This window comes from Callithrix jacchus, chromosome 4, assembly GCF_049354715.1.
Source record: "Callithrix jacchus isolate 240 chromosome 4, calJac240_pri, whole genome shotgun sequence".
Classification (NCBI taxonomy): Eukaryota; Metazoa; Chordata; class Mammalia; order Primates; family Cebidae; genus Callithrix; species Callithrix jacchus.
Window position 1 is genome coordinate 134,183,787 of NC_133505.1, and position 16,230 is coordinate 134,200,016.

Genomic DNA, 16,230 nt, shown 5'->3' on the forward strand with positions numbered 1-16,230 from the left:
CTTGCTGTGTTGTCCAGGCTGGAGTGCAGTGGCATGATCTCAACTCACTGTAACCTCCACTTCCTGGGTTCAAGTAATTCTCTGACTCAGCCTTCTAAGTAGCTGGATCACAGGCGCCCACCACCATGCCTGGCTAATGTTTGGATTTTTAGTAGAGACAAGGTTTCACCATCATTGGCCAGGTTGATCTTGAACTCCTGACCTTGTGATCCACCTGCCTCGGCCTCTAAAAGTGCATTAAAAAAAAAATTTTTAATGTAAAACCTGGTAGGTCCTTTTGATTATGTGCTAGGTGCAGCCAAGGTATGACTCCTTCTGGCATAATTAAGAAGATGATTGGTTTCATATGTCCCTAGGCCTTACCAATTGTGAAGATGTCAAATTGAAAAGTTCTCAAAAACCAAAAATGCGGTTTAGAACCTTAAAACATATAGCCAACCTGGTATCTGACCTGCCTAATTTAGTCAACCTATTTATATTTTGATGACATCTGCATTTTGCCAAAAATCTTTAGAGCTGTTTTTATTTCCCAAAGATTAAAGTCAAGTGAATTGAAAATTACCACAGCTTTTATCTTTTCTTTAAAAAAATATTTGATTCAGGCCGGGCGCGGTGGCTCAAGCCTGTAATCCCAGCACTTTGGGAGACCGAGGCGGGTGGATCACGAGATCGAGACCATCCTGGTCAACATGGTGAAACCCCGTCTCTACTAGGAATACAAAAAATTAGCTGGGCATGGTGGTGCGTGCCTGTAATCCCAGCTACTCGGGAGGCTGAAGCAGGAGAATTGCCTGAACCCAGGAGGCGGAGGTTGCGGTGAGCCGAGATTGCGGTGAGCCGAGATTGCGCCACTGCACTCCCGCCTGGGTAACAAGTCCGAAACTCCGTCTCAAAAAAAAAAATTTTTTTTTGATTCAAGTGCTTGTCTTCCTTTAGGTCAATTACGATTCTTTTCATAGACCTCACACATAACACACATATAACTACACAGACAGGCAAATCTCCTTTTTGGATTATTGGCATCTGAGTGGATTATCCAATGTCCTCTTTGGATTATTGGTCTCTGAGTGGAGCCCTTTAAAACACAATGCTAGGAAAACATGCAGCTTTTAAGGCTTAAGAAACAGGCATAGATGGGGCAAGACAGATTTTGAGAGGGATCTAACTGCTTTTGATTCCTGGGGTCCCATCAAGAAAACGAAACTGTCTCCCCTCTCATGCATGCATTGAGAGTGACAAGGCAAAATTGAGGAAAAATAATTAAGTCAACTGAGAAAAATACCTTTTAATAGCAAAACAAGGTCCACAAAAAGAAAAATATAAAGACCTTTTAAATGTAACTATAACTTGATGTCCACTTTTAATTAAGCTTAGCACTCCTTAAGAAAATCCTTTTAATTCACTTAGTACCCAAAAGGTGACCAATATTTCTGGCTTTCAAACTTTACTAAAGGCCCAGAGAGAAAGGAAAATCCAAGGCAGTTTATGGAAAAGAAAAGGACCAGCAGATGGCAAAACTCATACTGACACCAACCTGAAAGCACTCATTCCCTAAGTGAGGATTGAATTTGGGCTGCATGGAGACTAAACAAAGCATTGCCATGGGTCTACAGGCGACCTCCCCTTCCCACAAGGATGTAAAATGAGATGGAAGCCTGCAGCAGAGTTTGCTCTGGATCATAAAGAAAAGCATGCAAAACACACCAATTGCCTACAGCTTAAGACCCGCCCCACACATTTTTTCTCACAATTAAAACCCTGCAGAACACATAAACCATGATCCCCATCATTTCCAGCCCAGCAAAACATCTTCCAAAAGAAAAAAAAAAAAACAAACAACCACATTGTTTAAAAGTCAACAGCTGACAGGGTAGAGAAAAAGAAATGAAGGGCTGTGTTAACTGCTGACAGGTGGAGAAGAGAAAAGAAATGACTGGGAAGAACATCTTATTCTTATGCAAGTGGTTCCCCCACCAGGGAGAGAAACTTCATTGCTGTGTGACAGAATTGGACTTGGGGAGGGAGAGACTCCACAGATGCATGGTGGGGAATGCCAGGGGCCCAATGGGGCCTGGGCAGCAAATGACTCATTACTGCTCTGTGTGGCCATTGCACACACATGTGGAAGACATGGACAGCTGGTAGGGAAGGTGCGTGTAGGGAGCTGCCCCACCCAATCATCCATGCAGCCACTTGTAGAAATTGGGTTTGTGTGGACCACCTCCAGTATTGTAAAAAAAAAAAAGAAAAAAAGAAAGAAAGAAAAAAAGATAGATATTATTACTGTCCTAAAAAATAAAAGAGGAATGCCATAGGACCAAAAGGCTCAGAAGCGAAAGTGAGAGGTTTTGGGTCCCCATTTTGCTCACCCTTTCTTGGGTCCCACATTGGGTGCCAAAAATGTTGTAGAAAATAAATGGGTTCTTGTCATATGACCAGAAAAGATTAGGCTCACAGACACTTTGAAGGGTGAGGGGGAATGGAATTTATTGAGCAAAAACAAAAAAACTAACTGGGAGCAGAGGCTCATTCCTGTAATCCTAGTACTGGGAGGCCAGAGCTGGCAGATTGCTTGAACCCGGGAGTTTGAGACCAACCTGGACGACATGGTGAAACCCCATCTCTACAAAATACAGAAAAATTAGCCAGGTGTGGTGGCATGAAACCTGTGGTCCCAGCTACTCATGATAGTGAATAAGTCTCATGAGAACTGATGATTTTATGAAGAAAGTGCACATAATCTTGCCTGCCACCATGTAACATGGTGCCTTTGCTCCTCCTTCACTTTTTGCCATGATTGCGAGGCCTCCCCAGCCATGTGGAACTGTGCACCCATGAAATGTCTTTTTTTTTTTTTATAAATGTGTATACAGACACACACACACACACACACACACACACACACACACACCCCTGTTGGCCATTTGCATTTCTTCTTTAGAAAAATGACTATTCATGTCTTTTGTCGATTATTTTAATTAGATAATAATTATTTTTATTGAGTTGTGTGAGTTCTTTATAAATTCTAGATATTAATCCCTTGTCATATGTATAATTTGCAAATATTTTCTCCTATTCTATAGGTTGTTTCTCTGTTGATTGTTTTCCTTGCTGTGCAGAAGATTTTTAGTTTGATATAGCCCCATTTGTTTGTTTTTGTTTTTGTCACTCCTTCTTTGGAGGTCTTGTCTGAAAAATTCTTGCCCAGATTGATGTCATGTAGCATTTCTGCTGTGTCTTCTAGTTATTTCATAGTTTTGGGCAATAAGGTCTTTAATCCATTTTTATTTGATTTCTGTATACAATGAGAAATAGGTATCACATTTTATTTTATTTTATTATTCTGTGTGTCGATATCTGATTTTCCTAGCACCATTTATTGAAGAGTTTGTCTTTTCCTCAATGTGTTCTTGGCGGATTTGTCAACAATCAGATTGTTCTAAATGTCTAAATTTATTTCTGGGCTTGCTGTTGTGTTCCATTGGTCTTTGTGTCTGTTTTAATGCCAACACCACACTGTTTTATTATAGTTTTGTAGTCTATTTAAAAATCAGACAGTGTGATGCCTCCTGCTTACTTATTTTTGCTAAATATTGCTTTGGCTATTTGGAGTCTTTTATGTTTCGTTGTGAATTTTAAGATTTTTTTTTTATGTCTGTGAATAATGAATTTGAAATTTTGATAAAGATTGCATTGAATTTGTAGATTTGTGTAGCATGGACATTTTAATAATATTGATTTTTCCAATCATGAACATGGGATATATTTCCATTTGTTTGTCTCCTCTTCACCCTTCTTTGAACAATGTTTCATATTTTTAATTGCACAAACCTTTCACCTCCTTTGTCAGATTTATTTTCAGGTATTTTTGTAGCTATTATAAATGAGATTGCTTTCTTGATTTATTTCTTAGGTAGTTTGCTATTAAGGTTTTGAAATGCTACTAGTTTTTGTAGGTTGATTTTGTTCCCTGCAACTTTATTGAATTTGTTTATTAGTTCTAACAGTATTTTTTTGTTGGAGTCTGTTTTTTTCTCTATATAAAGATTGGATTGTCTCCAAAGAGGGAAAATTTGTCTTTCTTCTTTCCAATACGGATACCTTTTTTTTTTTTCTTTCTCTTCCCTAATTGCTTTGGTTAAGATCTCCAGTGCTATGTTAAATAGCTGTGGTGAAAATGGATTCTTGTTTCAGATCTTAAAGGAGAAGCTTTCTACTCCTCCGTTCAGTATAAAGTGGGCTGTGGCTTGATCAAATATAGCCTTTTTCATGTTGAGATATGTTTCTTTTATACATAATTTGTTGAGAGATTTTTATAATGAAGATACATTGACTTTTGTCAAATGCTCTTTCTGCATCTTTTGAAATGATTATGGGTTTTTAATACTTCATTCTGTGAATGTAATATTCCACGTTTATCGATTTGTGTATCTTAAGCATCCATGCATTTCTTGGATGAATCCCATTTGATCATGGTGAATAATCTTTTTAATGTGCTGTTGAATCCGATTTCTAGTCTTTGTCCAGGGATTTTTGCAGCTATGCTCATCACCTTTTCGAAAAACAAATCTTTGTTTTATTGAGATTTTATAGTTTTTGTTTCTATTTTACTTATTTGTGCTTTGGCTTTTATTATTTTTTTCCCCTCTATTAATTTTGGGCTTAGTTCGTTCTTGCTTTTTTAGTTTCTTGCAGTGTACTGTTAGTTTATTGAGACCTCTCTTCTTTTTGGACGTAGATGTTTATTGCTATAATTTTCCCTTTAAAAACTACTTTTGCTGTTTCCCTTATTTTTAGTATACTATGTTTCTGTTTTCATTTGTCTCAAGAATATTTTAGAATTCTTTTTAAATTTCTTCATTGACTTATTGTATTTTAGGAGCATGATGTTTAATTTCCATGTTTTTATACATTTTTCCAAGAAGTTCCTGTTGTTAATTTCTATTTTTGTACCACTATTGTCAGAAAAGATATTTGATATGATTTCATTTTTTTGAACTTTTAAAAACTTGTTTTACCATGGCTAACATGTGATGCATCCTAGAGAATGTTCCATTTGCCTTTTAGAAGAATGTGAATTTCTATAGCTGTTGAATGTTCTGTAAATGTCTGTTAGGTCCATTTGGTCTAGAGTTCAGTGAGAATCTGATATTCCTTTGCTGATTATCGGTCTAGATGATGCATTTATTGCTAAAAGTTGGGTATTGCATTTCCCTACTGTTACTGTATTGCTCTCTGTCTCTTTAGATCTATTAATGTTTGCTTTATATATTTAGGTGCCCCATTGTTAACTGCATATATATATAGATATGATTGTTATATCTTCTTATTTCTTTTGACCCCTTTATAATTATGTAATGGACTTGTCTCTTATAGTTTTGACTTGAGGTCTATTTTATCTGATATAAATACAGCTACTCCTGCTTTTTTTTAAAATTTCCATTGGCATGGAATATTTTTTTCCATTCATTCATTTTCAGTCTATGCCTTCACTTGAAGGTAAAGTGCATCTCTATAGGCAGCATGAAGTTGGGTCTTATTTTTTAATCCATTGAGCAATTAGATAATTTAATACATTTACATTAAAGGTAATCATTGATGGGTGATGGCTTGCTTTTGTGATGTTGTTATGTGTTTTCTGGTTGTTTTGTAGAATCTTTGTTTCTTTCTTTTTCTCTTACTGTCTTCCTTTGTGATTAAGTGATTTTTTTATTAGTATGTTTTGATCTGGTTTTTTATTTTTAGTGTATCTATTAAATGTTTTTGTTTTGCAGTTACCACGAGGCTTACCAAAAATGTCTTACGGCTATAATAGGTTATTTTGAATTGGTAACAATTTAATTTTGATTGTAAGAAGAAACCCGCTTTACTTTTTAGCTCCGTTACCTCCCACATTTTGCATTTTTGATGTCTTAATTTATATCTTTTTATATTGTTTATCTTTTAGCAAAGTTTTGTAATTATTATTTTCATTTGTTTTGTCTTTTAACCTTCCTATGATGGATGTAAGTGATTTATGTTCCACAATTGTCTTATTAGAATATTCTGAATTTTCTTTATACCTTCAGATGTTATTGTGCTAAACATAGCATTTTTTGGTTTCGGTTTGAAGAACTTCATTTAACGTTTCTTTAAATCAGGCCTGATTGCAATAAATTTCCTCAACTTTTTCGTTTGGGACTGTTTTTATTTCTCCTACTTTCTCAGGTATACTTTTGCGAAGCACAATATTCTTGGTTGTACATTTTATGTGTGTGTGTTTGGGGGGTGGTTTGTTAGCACTTTTTCTTCATTTAGTCTTCAATGTCTGAGTTTGTGACCTTTCTATTTCAGTAGGCTTGTTTAGAAATTCTGAGCAAATTGGCTTTTGTATTCTGTGTAACCACTAGAGGGCACCCGATGACCAGGTTAGATGCAAATCTCACAATGATTCTACCACTAACCTGTGTTCCAGCTGGATGGGCTGATAGATTTACAGAGGACCCTCCAGGTCATATGGGAGAGCCAGTCAGGCTCTAGTTTCCAGAGCATCTGTGGACTGTGCTTCCCGCAGTGTGGGACCCGTAAACAGCCTCTCTGGTGTGGGATCTCCTCTGGCCGGGATGGTGAGCCACTGCCAAGTTCCACTGCTGGCTGCCGCTAGCCCCACCCCACCCTCTGACTAGAACCAACTTCTAGTGGTTCGGCCTCATAAGTACTTGCAATGCTCCCTGTGGGCTGATGCAGAGTGAATCTCTCACTGAGGGACCCAAAATAGTGGAGAAGCCTACTGTTCACCTCTGTCCAGCTCATTTTTTCACTGTGAGTCCAGAGGGATTTTCTGCATGTGTTTCCAGAATGGCTTGGAGGGGACAAGCATCACGGTCACTGAGACCCGATTCCCTTACTATCCCACCACAATTGTATTCATCTTTGCTGTCTAGGGGGCTTCATCATCTCATTCACATGTTCAGGTTCCCTTAGCTCTTGTGAAGATTCTTGTGGATAGTGGTTCAAATTGATGTCACTGTTGGAATGAGATGGCTGGAGAGATCTACTCGGCCATTTTGCTTTGCCTGGCAGCTAGAAATAGCATTTTTCGAAGAGAAAATAATTTGTACAAAAGTGTGGAGATACAAAAGATAATAAAGTATAAGAAGTATTTTTACATGTCTAAGTATATGCGCTGGAATTGTTGTAAATAAGACTGTTGACTGTAAATAGGTGGTTGTTAACCACGTCGTGGAAGCTGATATAACTTAATGAGGAAAAGGAAAAAGAGTAAGAGTTTTAATGATGGGGTTGACATGAACCAATAAAAGTATATGTTAAACTTAGCCAATATACTGTAAATTTTACCTAGATCAGGGGATGGCAATCTATGGCCCTGGGCCAAATCCAGCCCACCACTTGTTCTCAAAAATAAAATTTTACTGAAACATACCATGCCCATTCACTTAGATACTGTCTGTTGCTTTTTTGCCCTACAAAAACTGGGTAGATTAGTTGATAGAGACTTAATAGGCTACAAAATTCAAAATATTACTACTTGGTCTTTTATACAAAAAGTCGGATGATCCCCAGTGTAGATTAATAAGCCTATAAGAATGCCCAGGGAGTATTTTTTTTCTAAAAGAACCCCCAAAACCAGGATGAGTCTTCTCTAAACACATATTAAAGTTTATCATACAGACACAATCGTTAGACATGTGAGAACTGAGTAATGCACAAGATGGACAGATTACTAGCTCACTGGAGTAGAATTTATAAAACAGAATTTCTGGATGAAAAAATAATCTAGCAATAGATTTTGTTTTTTAAAAATAGTATATGATAAATATAGGATCATGGAGGAAAGGATTATTACATTTAGGCAATTGGGTTCATTGACTAAATATAAGGAAAAAGGAATAAAGGTGTACCTCTTTCTCAAATTTATACCAAAATAAATTTCATAAACTCTATTCAGTCATTCCACTTTAAATAATATAATTTAAGGATGTAAAAAGACCCATTGTGTCACAGCTTATACAGGAAAGATATTTTGCAGCAACTTTACTGAATGTTCGTTAAGGAATTAATGGTTAAATAAATAACATATTTATATTATGGAGTTTCATGCAACTTTTTAAAATGAAACAAATTATAGATAAGCAGGTGATGATACACAGATAGTTGATGGATAGTTAATAGATAGTTGATAGGTCTGAAAAGGGAAGAACATGTTTATAATAAATCTCTTGGGAGCCTTCTAGATCTGGGAAGTAAGTGCACCTTCCAGGGCTAGCGAATTTCTGAGGGTGTTGGACAGCTAGCCTGAAATGTGGCTTCCAAGTGCAGAGAGGCCATTTCAAGGCCATCCCCACTAACATTCAGATGTGACCTCATGCACCAAGCCCATATTTCCCTGGCCCTAAATCTTTCTAAGGTCAGTTGCCAGGCAACTAGAGAACATCCTTATAGTTCTGAGCTTGCCAGAATCGTTCAATCTGGCCTATCCTAAACTGTTCACTCTGCCCTATCTTGCCTTTTCTGTGGAAATCCCAAATAAAGGGTCTGGCCTTTGACCTCCCCTTGCTTCTGTCATCTGCCTCCTGACCATCCTCACATTTCCTTTATGGGCCTGTTCCCTTCTCTCAGGAAATGTAAGTAATAAATTGTTCTTCTAGTGCAACTGGCCTTTCTGTATCATCACTCAGATATAACTCTATAAATGAAATCCTAGGTGTAATTTTAGATCAGAGGTGTCTCGAAGTGTAGAACCTATCCAGTCATACTTGTTGGAGAAGGCTGAATACCAAACACGTTCCAGCAGATGCCCTACATAGCAGCAGAGGCATACGTACCCAGGGAAGTAGGTGAGAGGTATAATGAATGACTGAAATTAAACTGTCAAGTTCCACTGTCAGGAAGCAGGCCAAACACCTGCTTAAATTAGTCATAGCACAGTGAGGCCAAGAGGATCTAGGCTTGATGCACAGGAGATGGTTTATTTAGAATCCCTGCACTACAACCTGATTTGTGGGCCCAGCCCTGCCCTGGATGCCTGTACTTTGTTTTTATTCTAGTCACATGAGTTTTCAGAAAACCCTTTATCAGAAAAATCTGTCCAAGCCTTAGATCTAATTCAACAGATATTTTTTGAGTAGTAACCTCATTCCTGGTGCTATGTCAGTACTGGCCTACAATAATGAAAAAGGTGGAAAAGATCTGTGTCTCTGAGATATTTAACAAAGGATGACTCTAAAAATGTAATCTCTAACGAAAGCAAATAATTCAAATATGTAATAGAAGAATATTACCCTAAAGCTGACTTCTTATTGTAATTTTTAAAATTACGTAGAGAAGAACCAAACACATAAGCAATGCTAGAAACCACAGAAGAAGAATACATTATTTTAATGTCAGTAAACCTTGTCATTGGCATAAGGAGGGTTATGTTATATTAGTAGGGCAGTGAAAATTTTGTTGTTGCTTTTATCATCAATTATCACATTTTTGCTAATAGCACACTTTTGCTTATAGAAGAAGTGGCAAACCATTTTTTAAAGGGCCAGATGGTAAATATTTCAATTTTGGTGGGCAGCTCTATTATTGTATGCCCAAACTAGAAATGGACAAGATGTAAACTTATGGATATGGCCAAGTTCCACTAAAACTTAATTTACACCATGGACAAGATTAGGCCCATAGGTTGCTGACCTGTGCCTTTGAAGTCTTTTAGACAATATTGATAACACTGATACTTAGAACTCAGCTTGGCCTATCTAAGAACACATTATCAAATCATTCTAAATTCAACAGAAAGCTTCATTTTATTGTTCACCGCTCTTGGAAATGATACCTTGCATCACTTTTCATTTTTAAAAAACCTATTTACTGAACATCTATTAAGCATAAAATTTATGTAATTCTCATAAATAAAAATTTTTATTTTTAGGCAGATATTTTTTAATATCCTCCGGAATATTTCCTTAAGAAAATTGTAGGTTAAAAGTTATGGAAGTTCTGATAAAACAGTGGTATCTGCAGGTTGGGCATAGCAGCAGAATCATTATGTAAGGAAAGATTTTGTGGAGAACGTGGCATAAAAAGGTTGGAGCAGTTGTCTTCCTTCAATCCATTCCCAACTGCCTCTTGAATACCGGTATTTGGGATAGAATGAGTTATATAGAAATAAGTAAATAAATAAATATTTTATTTATACACATAGCAGGTCTTTCTATATAACTTGTTCTATCCCAAATACTGGAATTCAAGAGGCAGTTGGGAATGGATTGAAGGAAGACAACTGAAGCAATCGATAGACACAGTCCAGGGCCCTAAAGTAATTCTTCCAACTCTCCTTATTGCCCTTTGAGCTCATGAATTTTATTTTTCCTGTACAAATTTCCCATTTCTCCGTTTTACATATCTAAAGTAAAAATTAGTTTGTGTGGTATTTTTATTGAGTAAAGAAGTGTTTCCAAAATAATTCTCCACGAATACTTTTGCTTCTTCCCAGTCCAGAGGCAGTTGGTGCATCTATTAAAGGATGAATTCAAGATGAACATGACTTGGATGTTAGATAGCATATTGCTCCAGAGAGAGTTCACATCTTATTCCTGCTAGAATCACTTGTTTACAGTACAGTGTAGTAATCACTCGCTCCACTCTCCAAACTAAAGGTGAGAAAGATGAGATGTTTCTTTTTTCTCTCTTTCTCCCACTTTTGTCTCTCACATGCACACATGCAGAATAGAATGATACACCAGCTGCTCCATATATGTTCCAAGTTTACTTCAGGGTTCATCTCCTGTGATGCAATGCTACTGCATGCCAGAGTGAACATCTGTCACCTATTGCACTACCCCGTGAAACTAAGCATGAATAACTCATGCTAAGGCAATCTGTCAGTAATAAATGTTCTGTTCTCTGATCCAGAGGCAAGATTTCTCTCCTGCTAGAAATTACATATACATGAAAAAATGATATTTGAAATTATATATATACACATATATGTATGAAATAGTTTTTATATATTATGAAGAAATTCTATAAAAGCACAGAAGGCTGATGGGAATAGATAGCAGACAGATTGTCCAAACTGTATGGTCATTTGGGCAATATATGAGACTTTGTTTCCTTTTAATATTTCAAGGGATACAATCACAGCTGCCAGGAGATTATGGATCATTTATTAAAAGTAGAACGTTTGAGTTCACTGACCCTTCTCTAAGTCATTGCAGTAGGGTATTGTGGTTCCAAAATAATTAAAAAGCACAAATAAAAACCTATCAATAAATCATAGGTGTTCACTTAAATCCCCAAGCACAACAATGTTATCTCCTTTGTTAAATGAACTTTAACTTGGTAACTTCGCACTTTCTGAGAATGGGCCCCCATTTCCAAGTTTTCTAAAGGAATATCTGTGGAATTCAAGAAAATTATAGTGTTACCTTTGACCACAGAAGAAATGGTGATAAGTGGTTGTATTCTGGATATCTGAATGTAGTACCAATGTGATTTCTTGACGGATTAGGTATAAGGTATAAAAGGAGGAAGGATGGCATAAGTGATTCCAGGATAAATATTTTTCTTCCCTTCTTTTTCTGAACAATTCAGTGCCAAATCCATCTGGTAGACAAGGGTAAAAAACGGTGGAAAGGGAGTCATGGTGACCAAACATGGAGATCCAGAGCCTAAGCGAGGTGAAGAAGTTGTGTTCACAAAAGGTGAGGCTGTGTGGGAAAACAGAGTATAAACCTGGATAGGAAAGCAGTGTCACAGAGGGGAAGCCCAGCATGAAGGGTCAACATGCAAGCAGTGTGAAGAGGGAATTCAGCAACAGAGGCCATGTAGTATAAGATATTGGAGTCCAAACAGGATGACAAGCCATCCATGAAGATGAGGAGGCTGTGGCACAGATGATGGATGGATTTATATACAGAAAAATTAAACAAGTGCATATTTAAAGCTAATGGAAGCCACATTCTTTCACTGTTAGAGAATGAAGTTTCAAACATTGAAGTGTGATAACTAATCAATCTCTGTGCCGTTGGTTTGGAACTAGCAATATTGGTGTGAACTCATAATTTGTAATATACATAGAAGAGATAGACAATGAGTTCTAAATAAATAAATGATAGACACAGAGATAGATGAATATAGAGGTGAATGTATGCATCAACTGAGAGAGTCTATGAGCAGGAATATCGTATAAGTCATAAACACATCTACCACTTAGAACTTGACTTCTTCAAAATATTATATTTCAATAAATGAAACAAGAGTGTCTTAGCGAAATGGATAATTCTAAGAATAAGACAGGTAAAGTATAATATACACTGTTTTGCCAGAAAGCAATAAAGTGTTCAAAAATAGATGGATATATTGTCAAAGGGAGCTTCCACTGGCCACGACAAACAAATGGAGTATCAAAATAAATAATAAAGCACAGAAATCCACTGAATAAAATGGAAAACATGAATAGAGAGATATAACAAAATAAACGAATGTTTTAAATTTTGATGAGAGACCGGGTGTTTACATAGATTCAAAATACTTCCTCATATACATCTACAATACATATTTATGCTATATAATATATAAATATACATGCAAATACATCTATAATACATGTACATAATATATAGAATATAATAATACACGTATAACATAGGAATGCATTAAATATAAAGAAGTATAACAAATATAGGTAGCAAACATGGAACATAAGCAATAACAAATAATATGAATATAGATATAAATAAAGTATACAGTATAATTGCAGTTAAAATATTGTTCTGCCATTACTGCTATAGTTCATTTTCAACAGAGAAGCTAGATTTGGTCACTCCTCTGCTCAAAAGTCTTCTCTTTCTCTATGTTCCCCATCCTATTCCAACTTTGAAAAAAAAGTTCTTACAGTAGGTTACAAGTGCCTACCCAATTGCTCTAATTACATCTCCTTTTTTTTTTTCTTGTTGCCTTGTTTAATTATCTTGCTGAGGAAGTCAGACCAGCTTCTAATTTCCAACTGCTGTGCTTCCTGTTTGCCTCAAATAGTCTAACTCCAGTTATTTTCCTGGCTCTTTCTCTCTCTTCCTTCATATCTCTGCTGAAATAACTTTCCTCAGCAAGACCTCACTGACAAACCTTTCAAAATTCAAGATGGTTCAATATCTTCTAGTATTCTTTGTTGTTTTTCTTCAAATCTTTTTCCCTTAGCATCGTGTATTTACTAAGTCTGTCATGGGAATGTAACCTCAATGAGATCACAGATTTCTATCTTTTTTTCTTGGTACAATACAACTAGGGTTTAGGACAGTGTCCTTCACAAAGGAAGTACAAATTAGTATTTCTTGAATAAAGAATGTTTTTCAAATTAAATGAGATAAAGTTTCTTTTGTGTAAAATACATTCAAAATATTTAAAAAACTTTCTAATCTCTTTCTTTATTAAACTATAAACCAAGGGATTGTATATTATTCATTCATTTTCCCCACAAAAACCACTGTAGCATTCAATAAATATTCATTTTAATTGATCAATCAATTAATAACTTCCTGAATTAATGACTTATTGAAAGGAAAGTCTAGTCTCCTGAATTCTGTACCATTTGATAAGGTTGCCTAGCTGTGTTTTATTTAGTTCTTACCTCCCTGATACATGTGGTATCAGTGAGTGTTCAGAGATTTTTCCTGCAATTGGCCCCTAATAATGATTTCATTAATACAAAAAAGAAATCATTCTCTTTGCTTCCTTACTTACTTCATTCTTCCTTGTTTTTTTTCTTACTTTCTCACTTAATTTTCACTCCCTTAGATTCCTTTCTTATATAGATTGTCTTCGACTTATGATGGCTTGATGACTTAAGATTTTTCAACTTTATGATGGTGCAAAAGAGATACATGTTCAACAGAAACTGTACTTTGAATTTTGAAATTTTCTTGGGCTGGTGATACATGACACTACGGTCTCGCCTGATGAGGGTCAGTGGCAGCGAACCACAGTTCCGGTCAGTCACACAATCATAAGGGCAAACAACTGACATTTTACAGTGTACCATGTTGCCAGTATTCAATTTATTGAATATTGTGCTCTGTTTTTGTTTCCCATGATGTCTACAAAATGCCCATCTGTGTATAGTATTCAATACTTTATTATCTAATAAACTTTGTGTTAGATGATTTTGCCCAGCTGTATGCTGATATGAGTGTTCTGAGCATGTTTAAGGTAGGCTAGGCTAAGCTATGTTGTTAGATAAGTTAGGTTAAATGCATTTTTCACTTACAATATTTTCTTTTTTTTTTTTTGAGACGGAGTTTCGCTCTTGTTACCCAGGCTGGAGTGCAATGGCGCGATCTCGGCTCACTGCATCCTCCGCCCCCTGGGTTCAGGCAATTCTCCTGCCTCAGCCTCCTGAGTAGCTGGGATTACAGGCACGCGCCACCATGCCCAGCTAATTTTTTGTAATTTTTTTTAGTAGAGATGGGGTTTCACCATGTTGACCAGGATGGTCTCCATCTGTTGACCTCGTGATCCACCCGCCTCGGCCTCCCAAAGTGCTGGGATTACAGGCTTGAGCCACCGCACCCTGCCACTTACAATATTTTCAACTTACAATGGATTTCTTGGGACATAATCCTTCAAGAAGCATCTGTGCTGAGTAATTTGATTTCTAAATGGGTCCTGGTGTTAGCAAAAAAATGTATATTAATCTTTTTAGTCAGGTTATGGAATAGAACAGGCAAATATGTTTTTATTCATTTTATTTATTTATTCAAATATATTTTGGTTATGGAATAGAACAGGCAAATACATTTTTATTCAGCCAAATTAAACATGGATAATAAGTTAAAAATTTAAAATTGAAATTCTGAAAATATTGTGTTGGGTCTTTTCGATTTATATACTGAGATGGAGTTTGGTGCACTATATATTTATAGAGATTGACACCCTGGAAGGAAGAGAGGAAAATAAGTAGAATTGGACAAAGACACAAGTTGAACTGTAGTGCAGCTCTACAAAGCCTCAGCCACTCAGCGGGGAGGTCTGGACGGAATATTGCTGAGTGTGAGCTAGCATGAGGGACTCACACACATAAAATAACTTCTTAAAGTAACAGTAGAATATTCTTCTCCATGGACCTTACTGGGTATTTGCTGGAAAGTTCAGGGACAGCTGGGGAACTAAAAAACCTTCTTTCTTGGTATATACCTGGTGGAAGACAGAGAAGGAAGACAGAGAAGCTGAAAAGGCGCATCCCACCTAGATCATTTTTCCCAATTCTGCTTGATGATACAAAGTATTTAAACTGCTAGTAATGAGGTAGCAATTCCAATTAACCTACTTCATCTGGGAAAAGGGTACCGGAAAGGAAAATCCTAACCCTGGTGGAAGGGCAGGAAGCCAAATGTAATTCAGATAATTAGAAATCCTGTACCTCCAGAAGGGGACACAGTCATTGATAAAGTCCTGAGTTAGATACTTAGAGCCTGAGTATGACTGAGGATGAAGTGATAGAACTGAAGATGAACAAGAAAACAGAGGATGACCCTGAATACCGACTACACGATAGCAAGCATCAAATTACAAGTAACAAACTACTAGCACTGAGAGAAGAGTAAACTCACGGAGAGAGACCCTCACTGAGGCATAGGCTGATGCAGAAAAAGCCTGAAGTTGAGGGTGGAAAATGGCTGTTAGAACAGTTCTCCAGCAAGCTGGGTTTCACCTTAAGCATCAGAGAACACTAGAGACAGATTAAGCTAGTGATGCACTGAGTCATCACAGCAGCAAAACACAAAGCCAGCTCAAATCTCCACAGGGCTTTCTCACCCCTTCCAAACTGAAAGCCTATCAGAATAAGACACCTGCCCCTTACAAGCATATTCTTTGCCATGTTTTTACTGTTCTACATGTGCTGATAGGCTTTCAACCAAAAATTATGTGTCACATAAAAATGTTATGAAATTAAAATCTACTGTCAAGAGACAAAAACAATTAACAGAACCAAAGTCACATATGCCACAGATGTTGAAACTCTCTGGCAGGGAATTGAAATGAGCTATGATTAAATTATTAAAGATTTTAGTGGAAAAGGTAGATAGCAGCATGAATAGATGGAAAATTTCAACAGAGACATAAAACTATAAGAGAAGCAAGAAATGTCAGAAATTAATAATAAGACCCTCAAACAGTATAGAGGTGAAAAACGTTCTTCATGAGCTTATCAGAAAACTCCACAGAGCTGAGGAAAGATCAGTG